This window comes from Platichthys flesus, chromosome 22, assembly GCF_949316205.1.
Source record: "Platichthys flesus chromosome 22, fPlaFle2.1, whole genome shotgun sequence".
Classification (NCBI taxonomy): domain Eukaryota; kingdom Metazoa; phylum Chordata; class Actinopteri; order Pleuronectiformes; family Pleuronectidae; genus Platichthys; species Platichthys flesus.
This window is the reverse complement of record NC_084966.1, coordinates 12920542-12934332: the sequence shown is the minus strand read 5'-3', so window position 1 is coordinate 12934332 and position 13791 is coordinate 12920542. Positions and strand designations below refer to the sequence as shown.

Here is a 13791-nt window from a genome sequence, read left to right as displayed (position 1 = left end):
TAAACATAACAGATAACATGGGAGAGGATAAAGGATTCCTTTAGCAGAGGATGGTTTTGATCCATCGACCTCTGGGTTTTGGGCCCAGCAGGCTCCCGCGGCTCCACTTTGCTCTTTTACACTGAAAGAGTTTAATCTGAACACAGTCTATGGTTTCAACGGGTTTGCTTAGAAGTTAAATCAACTGGACTCGGAGAAAAAGATTGGCAAATGTGAAAGAATTTGCCTCAATTGGAAGGTGCACAGTGTTAGGGGAGAGAAGGGTAATGTGGGTCAGTATGTTATTTCACAAAAATGTGTTTTTTGCATGTAAAAGTAAATTTTCTTGCTTTGAACTTAGTCAACTGTTGTGTCAAAACAAATTGAATCGGTTGGAAAATCTTGTATCATAAATGTTGGTGAACTTCCAACATATAAAACCATGTGATTGATGCTAGCTGAAGATTAGCCTGAATTGCTAAGAGATGATGTTTTTTCTGAAACGGTGGCTGTGGGGTAAAGTCGGACAAATGCTGTGGAGCACAAGTTAAGTTTAGTCTTAAACATATTCTGGTGTTCTATTACATTATATGTTTTTTATTTTTAATGTCATAAACATTGTAGAAAATCAATCATGCCAAGAAACTACACCAGGAAGACAACCTTGGGCCAAATACCCGTCGCAGAGATGGAGAGTGCAGCCGCTGAGGTCATGCAAGGAAAGAAGTCCTTAAGAAAAGCTGGAAGGGATAGGAATATTGACAAGACAACCCTCATTAAGAAAAAAAGAGAAAGGGAAAGGGAGAGAGGTGTCCATAAATCTTTATTCTGGCGTTTGGTGAGGAGTATAGAGTTCTGATACAGTTAATAAAATCATCCTTAAAGCCAAATCTTCTCAACGCCAAGTACAGATATTTCCAGTGATCAGAATCGAATGCCTTTTCCCGCATCTAAACTAATCACTGTGGCTCCAATATTCTCACATGATGAAAGTGTAGCACCCGTCTAATATTATCTTGTGTCTGCCTTTCACACACAAAGCCAGTTTGGTGTGGATCCACTAGTTCTACTATTATATGCTCTAACCTTTTTACTAGTATTGATGCATACAACTTGTAGTCTATATTGAGTACTGAAATTGGCCTTTATGCGCTACATTCTTTTCTGTCCTCCCCCTCCTTAGGAATAACCAAAATGATTGCCTCCATCCATGTACCTGGTGGTTCACATTTTTCAGTGTATAGTTGAAGCAGTCAAAAAGCATAGGCACTATTTGGTCCTTAAAGGCCTTGTACCACTCGGATGGGAAGCCATCCATACCGTGCACTTTATAAGCCTTTAATCTAGAGATTGCTTTCCCTTTTTCCTCCATTGTAATATCTGCCATCAGGGCTTTATTCTGTTCTTCACCTATAGAGGGTAGATCCAATGAATGCTTCACTTTCTGGGTCACCAGTAGTTACAGGTTTGGCTCATACAGTGGTTTTTTGGTGAAGTCAGTTAGTTCCTAATGTTGTGCATTATTAGTAGACTTGACGTTGGCTAATTATTAATAATCATGAAATATTATTATTTAAAAAAATGTGTGTGAACCAGAGTCAGTGTGATGCACAGGGTTGTGTCTGACATCGGGAAGGGGCTATATGGGACCATTTTGTGGGGAGGGGGGGGGTAGTGTCTTTGTCCAGGGTAGGAGGAAGAGGTGTGATAACTGTGAAGGGGGGTAGGAAAAGTGCGGGGTAGGGTTAGATGTGGTTCATTGTCTGTCGAATCTGCAAAAGAAAGCATTCAGGTCGTTTGCACGTTTAAGGTCTTCCACACAGTGGGGGGGGACTTGGTTTTAAAGATGGTGATCACCTGAAGGCCTTTCCAGACTGACGAGGAGTCGTTAGCTGCACATTGTTGTTCCAGCTTCTTCAAGTACTGTCGTTTGTCCTCTTTAATCTCCTTGCCAAACGAGTCTGAACCTATCCTTGTCCCCACTCTTAAGGGCCACCTCCTTCTCTAAACAACCTGCTTGAGTTTTGCCGGTAACCAGTCCTTGTGTTGGAATACAGCTGTCCTCACAGAAGGGGATGTGTGAAGTCACAGCCTCTGTACATTTGCGGCGGCTGAGGAGATCGTCTCACTGTTAGGGGAAACCGTGGCGATGTATGAAGACAGAATGGAGCTGCTCACAAGCTAACGTTAGCTAGCCTCAGCTCTGCTAACATGAGTTGATCAAACTAACACTCCTTAAAGGGAATGATACGTTTAAAACAATGTCTGGTTGGTTAAATTGATGAAATGTGTAGATAGAAAGATTAGGAGTTTTGACCCTCCCCTGCAGCCAGTGGTCACATGTCCTTGATAATCATCTGCAAGATGCTGTTCAACCATTTTGGCTCCTTTTGTGTAAAAAGTCCTCCAGACTGCTTCGTCTCATCTTGAAAAACAGACACATATTGTATGAGTAATTATGATACTGGCATATTATACATCACTGTTGTATCATATGAATAACAATAGACCCTTTTTTTGAGATGCTTGATTTCAAACGATTGCTGTGACACAATGAACACTAAAATCCCTGTATGTCATAGCAGCACTAGTCATAGTTGCTAGACAGCAACTGGAGAATCTGGGTTTTATTTAAGTACTAATACTAGTTTACAACGTGGATTGATTCAGTCACTGGAGTTGTGTAGTAGATGATCCCTGCTATTGTCACCGTGTTCATTTATCATAAATATGAGAAGAGCCAAGTATTTATTTAGAAGCAATGTATTTATTTAGAAGCAATGGAAGTCTAACAGGTATAGCCGGCATTCATTCACAGCCTCGGCTAAATCCGTTAGCAAGGGGTAGACAATAATGGTGCCGAACAGAAAGCGTTCCTAATAATTATAACAGTAGGTTTAATGTGATAGGTTCAAATATTGGAGGGGTGTCGCCGCAAATAAATTATGTTCTCCCTAGTTGGTCCAGAGCCGTAGTCCCACGCCTCTTGTCACTGAATCCAGGAAGTTACAAGGAGCCGCTCTCCGTCACGCTCCTTCTCTGATAGTTGCTAGGCAACTCTCCCTATCCTGACAGTTCCATGTTGTGTTTCATAAACTAGCCTTGAGTAAAGAATGTTTTGTTTCTGCTCTATCGGCTGTAAGAACTAATCCATACCAGTGTCACTCAGACCCTTTATCTACACACAGGTGTGAGACTGACCAGCGTTTTGACGCACATACATTTCTAGATAATTTCAATATTAAACACTAAGAGGAAAAAGGTTATTATTAATAATTTGTGTAAAGGCCTTATAAAGGCTCCTGTCCCCACCCTTTTTTTATTTGTTTAGAGTTCTGTTTCCATACCCCTCTTCACTCACAGATACACAGAGAAGATTTTGAAATCCCAACACTATTCCAGTCTATTCCTATTCCATTCCACGTGTTGATAATTGTAATATTTCTCGCTTGTTTCAGGACAAAAAGTAAAACTTGCAGTTCTGTCTCGCTCCAACTGCCATCTTTAGAAATCTCCCCATGATGCTTCAGCTTCAAGTGCTCGTGCCTCATGGTTCTGTTCTCTTCTTCAGAGTAGCAGAGGTTTTAGTGAGGGACGTTTTGACTTTTTCTCTCTCATAAACAAACTGCAAGGAAACGTTCTCTTTGTTAGCAAAATATAGATACCGAGAGACGTTTTCAACCTGAAAATAAAAGACATCATGTTCAGTGACCTTCTAGCAATGACTGTTTTGCTTCATATAAATGCGTATAAAGGTTTCTCAGAAAAAGTGTTAAACATTTATTGGTCCTTACCTCCTGTTTGTAATTTCGAATCTTTTTGTCTTTTTTCATTTGCATGGCAAAATCTTTGAGAAGTGGGTGGCTCATAGGATGTCTGTCCTTAAGGCCTTTCTCATACATTTCTTGCTTGCTTTTTTGAGCAAACTTTCTTGTTCGAGTGCCAACAGGGGCCTCGTCAGCCATGTCACCCCCTTCATTGTTAGAAGTCGTTCTAGTGGATGGTCCAGCTTCAGCATCTGTATTGGATAGTGTCTGAGCAGCTAAAGGCTCAGCATTGGCCTGAGAGTCGGGTATGCCACGTATAACCATGTGGCGATTTTTCAGCTCCTCAACCAGTCTGTCAAAAAGAAAACAAGATATTTGAAAATATCAGTATATAAAAATTCTTATCAAAAAAAAAAAAGGAGCAAGATAACGTTCTGTAAGCCACTTACCTTTGGATTGGAATCTTCATTGGACATGATTTCAGTGAGGTCTGAATAATTGAAAATTCTGCCTTCCTTAAGGATCTCGCTTGCTTCTTTCTTGGCATTTTCAACAATGGCTTGTATATCTTCCCTCGAGCCATCTTTCATGCATACCCTCGTCAAATGGACAGACAGGATATCTTGTGTTTTGGAACAAGCAGGACATAGCAAATAGTGCCTGTTTGGAGCTTTCATGTAAAAGAAAAGAAAAGGCATGATTAACTTTTTTTAGTTTAACTCTACAGGCTATAAATAATTCCAAACATGTATTTATAAAACAGGAAAACATTAAAAATTCCTTACCGTGGAGCCATTTGTCAAACTGAGATAGGTCAGTGAAGATGAAGCAATAACAATTGGTTTTGTTTGTATCCAGCAGTAGAGGGGAGGTTCTCCAGAGTGAATTAGATAGATAGATAGATAGATAGATTACTTTATTCACCCCCGAAGGGAAATGAAGTCATCATAGCAGCCGGTACATTTGAAAAAAATAAAATAAAATAAAATAAAATAAAATAAAATAAAATACAATACAATACAATACAATACAATACAATACAATACAATACAATACAATACAATACAATACAATACAATAAAATAAAATATAAAATATTGAGGTAGAAACAATAAAAACAGAAACAGCTGGAAAGCCCAATACTGATACACAGATGAGACAGGGAATGTTGATGGGTGGAGCTACAACAAAATACTGGGTGCAATCAAAGGTGGCCTGCTATTCGTATCAAATAAAAGTGATAATTCTTTAGAGAACCCTCAAACAAAGGGTGCCTGGTATTCCCTTAAAATAAACACCTTTTTTTTTAGAATCTTCTGAATACAAACAAACAATTGTCAAAGATCATGGTCTCTCAGGTAGAAAGACCTTCTCTTGCATATGTCCATTCTTTCCAGGCTCTTTTTCTGTAAAGTTTCATCAAACACTGTGAGCCACACAGACCCCACCCTGAGTGCTCACCAAGGGTCATTCACCTACAGTCATTGCCACGACAGAAGTGTGAAGTGAGTTACACATCCTTTGTTATTGTTAATGACCCAGCCTTTCACAAAAAGCACAGCACAACACGCCCGCCGGTCCAACAACATTCCTCCAGCCAAGAAATATGAATGGAACTGAGGAATTATATCTATCAAGCTACCCCAAAGAGAAACACTTATTTATAATCTTTTAAAAATGAATTCCTCTGTTTGATGAAACTTTACAGAAAAACAATTTTGAGCCTGGAAAGAATGGACATATGCAAGAGAAGGTTTGATATGAATAGCAGGCCACCTTTGTTTGAGGGTTCAAGGGTGGATTGCATACACTAACCAACCAGCACCCAGTATTTTGTTGTAGCTCCACCCATCAACATTCCCTGTCTCATCTGTGTATAAGTATTGGGCTTTCCAGCTGTAATTCACTCTGGAGAACCTTTCCTCAACTGCTGGACTGGAGAATCATCCCTCAACTGCTGGATACAAACAAAACCAATTGTTATTGCTTCATCTTCACTGACCTATCTCAGTTTGACAAATGGCTCCAGGGTAAGAAATATTTAAAGTTTTCCTTAATAGCATGTATTCCAGTGGTGGGAGGTAGATTACTTAAGTAGATTTTTCACATATTTGTACTTTACTTGAGTATTTATTTTCCTGACGACTTTTAACTTGTACTCGTTACATTTTAACACAAATTTCTGTACTCTTATCTATTCTCAAAACTGGACGTGTCCAGAGTTTTTTTCCTAGCACTGTGCAGGTTGTTAACCAAAGAGGAAAACTATCCTATTTGTTGTACCTAGAACTTGTTTCCTTTTGCTGACTTATCACAAGGGGTATTGTGTATCACTCCTGCTACTGATTAGAAAACGAAAAGGTCCATGTTTAGTGATATTTACAGAATTGTTTAGCGGTTATACTGTGGTCTATTAGTGGTCTTAGGCAGACACAAGAGACACTTGTTTATTACTATGTTCATTCTTTGTTGTCCCTAGAAGTTCGAATGCACTAGTCCATTACTATTTGAACCTCAGCATCTGGGGTTCAAAATTTGTAAAATTATAGAGTATATGTATATTTTTGTTATAATTTTTCAGTCAGTTGAAATAAATCCTGAGGAGAACGATTTTGGGTTGTTTTGTGTCTGTATAGACTATAAAAAGCACTTTGCATTTTAAATTTTGGTACTTGTACTTTTACTTTTGATACTTAAGTACATTTCAACAACAGATACTTTTAATACTTAAGTAAATTTAATATGAGCTACTTTAAGACTTTTACTTTTACCGGAGTCACTTCCAGGTACGATATCTGTACTTTCACTCAAGTATGGCATTCAAGTACTTTATACACCACTGATGTATTACCATGTGTAACCATTGTACAACTTTTGTTGTAATGACATTTGGATTAATGTATTTATTTTCTTTTTCCAGGAAATCAAGCAGACACTGGCTCATCTGTCCAGTTTGTATGAAGACCGTAGAATCCCTAAGCTGTCACCTGCGCAAATCATGCATGAAGGAATCAGAAGAATCAGACAGAGAAGAGGTGGTAGAAAAGGCCAAGAGTGATGTGTTTGACCTCCTGAAGACTAGACGGGCTTTTAGCTATAAAGTTCTTAGCCGCATTGTCTCATCTTCAAATCCACTTGAAAGACTGATTGTGGAGCTGAAAAGTCATCACATGTTTGTGACCGGAGAGCCTACACCTTTGCCCCAAGGGAATCCAAGGTTTGTCGCAGAAACTGGTGAGCCATCCGGAGAGGCAGGGTCATCTGACGTGGAATCTGCCAGCAGCGGTGAACTGTTTCAATGTAACCGGGAAACAGCTTACAAGGCCAGAACCTCATTGAAGAAAGTGAACAAAATGGGGTTTCTGGAAAAGCATTCTATAGATCATCCACTACTTCAGGGCTTTGCCGAACACCTACGGGTCAATATGGAAAATACGAAGTACAAACAGCAGGTTGAGACTGTTTCTCGGTACCTTTATTATGCCGACCCTGTTGAACCATCCTTGAAGTTTGTCAGGGACAGAGAGAAGCTCTTAAGCTACACAAGAAAACAGTCGGAGGCAAACTACACGGCACAGACTTCAGTCAAGTACCTAAAGTGCTTGAAAAGGTTGGTACTTTTGTTTTATTATGATGTCAACAGTTTACACTATACACATAAATACTTGCTATTGCATGTACATAACTTAACTTAAATCCATCTCCTTCCTCCTTACAGATTCTTGGATTACAACACTGTATTGACCAATCTGAGAAAGGATGACAAGGCGCTCTACAATGACTGTGTTGATTTCGTGGATTACATTGGCTCTGTGCAGAGTATGCTCTCTAAGCAAGTGAGCAAAGAGATTGTATCCAAGAGGCATGCCATGTTAATGGATAAAGATGTTCTTAGTCCTCGTGACTGCTGGGCCATTTTTGAGAAAGCTGAGGAAGGATTTTTGAACATCATGAATCAACTTGGTGACAGCTCTACCCCCCCCCCCTGGCGGCTTCTCAGTGCATATTTGTGCTGTACTATCTGGAGGCAATCATCATACTGAAGCACTGCCAAAGGCCATGTGTGGTGGAGAACATGAAGGTGAGTGTTACTGTCCTCTTATCGTATATCTTGGGCAGCCAAGAGGTCGATGATGGTGAAGTTGATGCTGAAGGAAGAATTCTCCGCAGACCCAGAACTTGCTTGTATAGTTAAAGTTTATTACACAGAAGTCTTCACAGGTCAGGACGGACTCTAGAATCCGTAGACATTCACACGCCAATAGTGAAGCCTGCTTTGCAGGCGTCAAACATACAATATATATAGGGGTTGCCTACGCCCATGGCAACATTCCACATCCCATGGTTGAGAGGTGCATGACTACATCTGTTTGAACACATAAAATGTAAATGTAAGGATGAATTCATAACATCATGCCTCGTAATTAATAGAAGAAAACCCATTTTCTACACTCATCCCTTAAGGGGTCAAAGATCATACCCTAGGGGAGAGAACTAACAAGAAATGCATAGAAGAACTACTGACAGTGTAAAGATGGGGGCCTCATGCTTAAACATGTGATTTCTGGTTCATACTAAGGTTAAAACTAGCAGAATATACTACACTCTATTGATAGATTTCCCTTGACAGTTTAGCCATTCCATTTACTAATCAATGGCATATCCTCATTTTCTACAGGTCGGCGAATGGCTTGGGCGGAAACAAGAAGCGGAACATACAATCATATATGCAGCACATTTTGCGGTTGGAATTGCCCTGTCGAAGCAGGAGGAGGAGTGGTTTGAAAAGTACTACACAAGAGTGCGACCACAACACCTTGCTGCAAAAGGGAAACGCAAGCGGGATGAACGGAATGACAAGGATGGTGATGAATTTTTCTTTGTCTCCTCAACGGGGAAGAAAATCAACAACCCAACCGCTGACCTGGACCGCCTGCATGAACAGCACAACCTCCCCCCTGTGAACAGCCAGACTTTGCGAAGAACATTTGAGACGGAAGCTAAGCAGGGTCGGGCCTGGTTAGTACTTGGATGGGAGACTGCCTGGGAATACCAGGTGCTGTAAGCTTTTTTCCACTTTTACCTGACATATATACATGTATAAATAAGGTTCAGAGGGTGGATTCATTCGCATACAGCCACACCAACCTGAATACGCCCGATCTCGTCTGATCTCGGAAGCTAAGCAGGGTCGGGCCTGGTTAGTACTTGGATGGGAGACTGCCTGGGAATACCAGGTGCAGTAAACCTTTTTCCACTCTTAACTGACGTATTTACATGTATAAATAAGGGTCAGAGGGTGGACTCATTCGCTTGCGGCCACACCAACCTGAATACGCCCGATCTCGTCTGATCTCGGAAGATAAGCAGGGTCGGGCCTGGTTAGTACTTGGATGGGAGAGTGCCTGGGAATACCATGTGCTGTAAGCTTTTTTCCAGTCTTACCTGACGTATTTACATGTATAAATAAGGTTCAGAGGGTGGACTCATTCGCTTACAGCCACACCAACCCGATCTCGTCTGATCTCGGAAGCTAAGCAGGGTCGGGCCTGGTTAGTACTTGGATGGGAGACTGCCTGGGAATACCAGGTGCTGTACGCTTTTTTCCACTTTTACCTGACGTATTAACATGTATAAATAAGGTTCAGAGGGTTGACTCCATCGCTTACGGCCACACCAACCTGAATACAACCGATCTCGTCTGATCTCGGAAGCTAAGCAGGGTCGGGCCTGGTTAGTACTTGGATGGTAGACTGACTGGGAATACCAGGTGCTGTAAGCTTTTTTCCACTTTTACCTGACGTATTTACATGTATAAATAAGGTTCAGAGGGTGGACTCACTCGCTTACGGCCACACCAACCTGAATACGCCCGATCTCGTCTGATCTCTGAAGCTAAGCAGGGTTGGTTCTGGTTAGTACTTGAATGGGAGACTTCCTGGGAATACCAGGTGCTGCAAGCTTTTTTCTTCTTTTACCTGACGTATTTACATGTATAAATAAGGGTCAGAGGGTGGACTCATTCGCTTACGGCCACACCAACCTGAATACAACCGATCTCGTCTGATCTCGGAAGCTAAGCAGGGTCGGGCCTGGTTAGTACTTGGATGGTAGACTGACTGGGAATACCAGGTGCTGTAAGCTTTTTTCCACTTTTACCTGACGTATTTACATGTATAAATAAGGTTCAGAGGGTGGACTCACTCGCTTACGGCCACACCAACCTGAATACGCCCGATCTCGTCTGATCTCTGAAGCTAAGCAGGGTTGGTTCTGGTTAGTACTTGAATGGGAGACTTCCTGGGAATACCAGGTGCTGCAAGCTTTTTTCTTCTTTTACCTGACGTATTTACATGTATAAATAAGGGTCAGAGGGTGGACTCATTCGCTTACGGCCACACCAACCTGAATACGCCCGATCTCGTCTGATCTCGGAAGCTAAGCAGGGTCGGGCCTGGTTAGTACTTGGATGTAGGGTGACCACCCGTCCCGCGTACCGCGTGCGTGCACAGCGTTTTGAAGCCCAACCATGCGTCCCACAAATCGAGACCGTGTCACGCGAAATCAATGCTTTCTCAAAAAAAGGTTGGTCGCTCTCTACATCCTGGAGCCCCAGGCAGCCAAACGAACATTACTTGACAGTTCAGCTCGCTACTGTTGCCACACCCCCTTCTCAGTTGAACTGCTGACTAGGTTGTTGTCAACTTTTTCGTTGTTGTCATGACAGCGCACGCACGCGCATACCAGATGCACACTGGGAAGGAACTTTTAGATGCGCGCTTTCCAATTCAAAAAATGGCGGAGTCTGAGGCATCGCGATCTCCAATTAAAAAGAAGGTGAGAAGGTGTGGGTACAAGAAAGACTGGGAAAATGAATATTTGTGGCTGACAGGTATTCAGGGGGATACCGAGAGGGCTTTTTGTGACCTTTGCAAAACGTCCTTCTCAATCGGACATGGAGGGGAATATGATATTAAACGACACAGACTCACGGACACTCACAAGAAACGTGTCCAACAGAAAGAGACATCCAAATCTATGGATGCTTTCCTCCGACCTAAAAACGACTGTCTAGCTGACAAAGTGACTGCTGCAGAGGTGACCAGTGTGTATCACACTGTCCAACACGTTACATCATATCGAGCAGGAGATTGTGGCACAAAGCTAGCCCCAACGATATATCCAGACTCTGACATTGCCAAGAGGACGGCCTGTGGTCGGACGAAGGCAGAAGCCATTGTCACGGATGTACTTGGCCCTGCCTCTGTCGAAGATTTCTTGAAAGTCCTCTGAAGACCACTGAATGAGCAACGAGAGGCAACCAAAGGTAGTTATGTTCATGGATGTTACATTGTTGTGTGTTAGCTATTTGTGTAGCGTTAGCTAGCTAATGTTAGCAAATCATCTTCTGCTGTATGTTAAAAGTCAACTCTTCCTTCAGTTCACTGAAATTGCATTCTTAGCTAACATAATGCTGCTCATCCGTGCCTTCGTGAAACCAGGCTCTGTGTATCCTTACATGATTGTGAGCAACATTTCACTATTCGTTATCTCCCAAACTGAACAAACAAAACAACTATAATTTTTGAAAGGTATAAATATTTCTATAGATAATATATCTTGAATTTTTATAATAATCTGTTTTTAGAGAATCTCTTTTAAATTCACCCCATCTGTGTGTGTGTCTCCACAGCCCACACGCCATTCTTCTCAGTGGCTTCAGACGCCTCCAATCATGGGACCACCAAGCTCTTCCCACTGTCAGTGCGTTACTGGACGCCAGACTTGGGAGTACAGACGAAGGTCCTAGATTTCTATGATGACAGTGATGAAACATCTGCCGTAATCCACAACCAGATAGTCACCAAGCTGGAGGAAAACGGACTGCGACTAGACATGATATCTGCGTATTCTGCTGACAATGCTAGTGTGAATTACGGGAGATACAACTCTGTCTACCAGAAACTGAAAGAGAACAACAATTGCCTTTTGAAGGCAAACTGTGTGGCCCACATTGTTCACAACAGTGCAAAACACGCAGGAGATCGGCTAAATATCGACATTGAAAATGTCGTCAACAAGACCTTTAGCCACTTCTCCTCATCTGCCAAACGCACTGAGGAACTTAAGTCAATTCACACCTTTGTGGAGATAGAGTACCAGCCCCTGCTTAGAAATGTGCCCACAAGATGGCTGAGCTTATGGCCTGCAGTGAAGAGGCTTCACGACAGCTGGGCTCCTATCAAGACCTACTTTCTCTCATTGGGAGAGGACGGGTGCCCAAAGTCACTATGGCGGCTGTTCAAGGATGACCAGGATGGTGAGGGCAACCCCCTTGATCTACAGGTAATTCATTTTAATTGCACTCAACTTTTTTTTTCATCTAAGTATTATTACATGAAACAGGGATTAGAGAAATGATGATAATGCAAACAGTGCCAGCACACAGGATCATTGACTCTCTTTACGTATTTTAGGTTTACCTGTCCTTCCTCAGCAATGCGCTGAAGATTTTCCACGACACTGTGCTGGCGCTGGAGCAAGAGGATGGGACTGTCTGTGAGCTCTACAATACGATGTTCACCCTAAAAACCAATCTACAGCTACGACAGAGTGATGGTTTCTTTGGGGCCCAGACGGATGTACTCCTCCAGCAGTTTCGAGACAGACAGGCCGCTGTGCTCAGAGAGGACATGTGCAACTTCTACCAGTCCTCTCTCACCTACCTGGAGCAGCGCTATGACTTCTCAGACTCCAACTACCAGAAGAAATTGGCTAGCCTGGCACTAAAGAACAGCCCATTCAACTTCTCCCATCTCTGTGAAGCTGTAGAGGTCCTGCAGCTAATCAAGAAGTTGGACATGGATGCGCTATATGATGAGTATTGTGTCGTTCTGCCACACCAAAAGGCCATCGTGCAGTCTGGAGCTCCAGTCGGGGAGAAGTGGGCCACCTTACTCAAGCACACACACACACCAAACATGACAGCATTAGCTTCTTTCCTCTTGAGTGTACCAATCACCAATGCTTCAGTGGAGAGGGTCTTTTCACTGATGACAGGATGCTGGACGGACACAAGGAACAGATGTTCGGTAAACCTCATCAAGTCAGAAATCCAGATGAAGAGCAACTTCACATTCAGTTGCAAGGACTTCTACACGTATGTAGTAAAAGAGAAGGTTCTCCTCAATGCTGCACGCTCCAACAAGAAATACAAGTTCAAGAAGAAACCTGAAGGTAAGAAACCTAGTTATGTAAGACCCCATTTGTCTAAGATGAAGTTTGATGTGCAAATGTGTCAAAATATGTCATTTTTTTGCATAGGATTGTATCTTGGCACCTTTTTGTGTTGTTGTCAGCTTGTGATGGTGATGGGTTTGCACTCCTCTGTCTATACTGGAAAACCATTTGGAAGTTTATCATAAAAATTAATGTTGCTTTAATTCTGTCTCTTATCTTTCTTCCTTATTTGATTCAGATGCTGGTGAAGAGGTTTGAGTCCTAAAGGTGTCCTCAACGTCCTAAAGATGTCCCCAGAACACTGAACAGTGTTTTTTCCTGCGCCTGCCTTAAATAACATGCAAGTTCACCATCCTTCCTCCCCCTTCTCGTTCCATGAACCTCTGGAGTCGTGAAGTCAAGACCTTTTTTTTTTTTAAACTGTTCCTGTGGTGTTGAGCAACTACAATTCCTGTTAATCCTATAATTTTACATTATAATTTATTTAAAGTGAATAAATTGTAATGAAAAATAAATAAAATGAAATAGCTAAAGTAAATCGTGAGTGGAAGTGCATCTGTGTGTCAATTCATTGAATGTTCAAAGTATTATGAATCTTTATTTAGAAGAAAATACACATCGGTTGGCCTATTCAAGAGCATTAATCAGTAATTGCCCATGTTTAGGGGAATACAGCATTATTAATATACCATGTAAGGTGGTATGTGCTAGAAATGTGAGTCAGTGAGTCTGCCCGTGAGGTGGGGGACCCGCCGCGCCAGGCAGTGTCCCCCATTGTCCCCCCAAAACATACCCCTTGTCCCCC

At 42.0% G+C, this 13791-nt stretch overlaps 1 protein-coding gene, 2 non-coding genes and 5 pseudogenes across 3 annotated transcripts in view; 7 read left to right on the top strand and 1 right to left on the bottom strand.

Annotated features, from left to right (window-relative positions):
• The window catches only part of LOC133933466 (histone H4-like), a 744890-nt gene that overhangs the window by 347370 nt on the left and 383729 nt on the right, over positions 1–13791 (bottom strand). The window lies entirely within an intron of this gene.
• On the top strand, positions 8877–8995 carry LOC133937606 (5S ribosomal RNA; annotated as a pseudogene).
• LOC133940006 (5S ribosomal RNA) lies at positions 9058–9176 on the top strand (annotated as a pseudogene).
• On the top strand, positions 9239–9347 carry LOC133944164 (5S ribosomal RNA; annotated as a pseudogene).
• Positions 9410–9528, top strand: LOC133935310 (5S ribosomal RNA). The gene has a single exon (XR_009913459.1). It is a non-coding gene; the product is annotated as a 5S ribosomal RNA (ribosomal RNA).
• On the top strand, positions 9591–9709 carry LOC133941259 (5S ribosomal RNA; annotated as a pseudogene).
• LOC133935309 (5S ribosomal RNA) lies at positions 9772–9890 on the top strand. Its single transcript, XR_009913458.1, has one exon. It is a non-coding gene; the product is annotated as a 5S ribosomal RNA (ribosomal RNA).
• On the top strand, positions 9953–10071 carry LOC133941258 (5S ribosomal RNA; annotated as a pseudogene).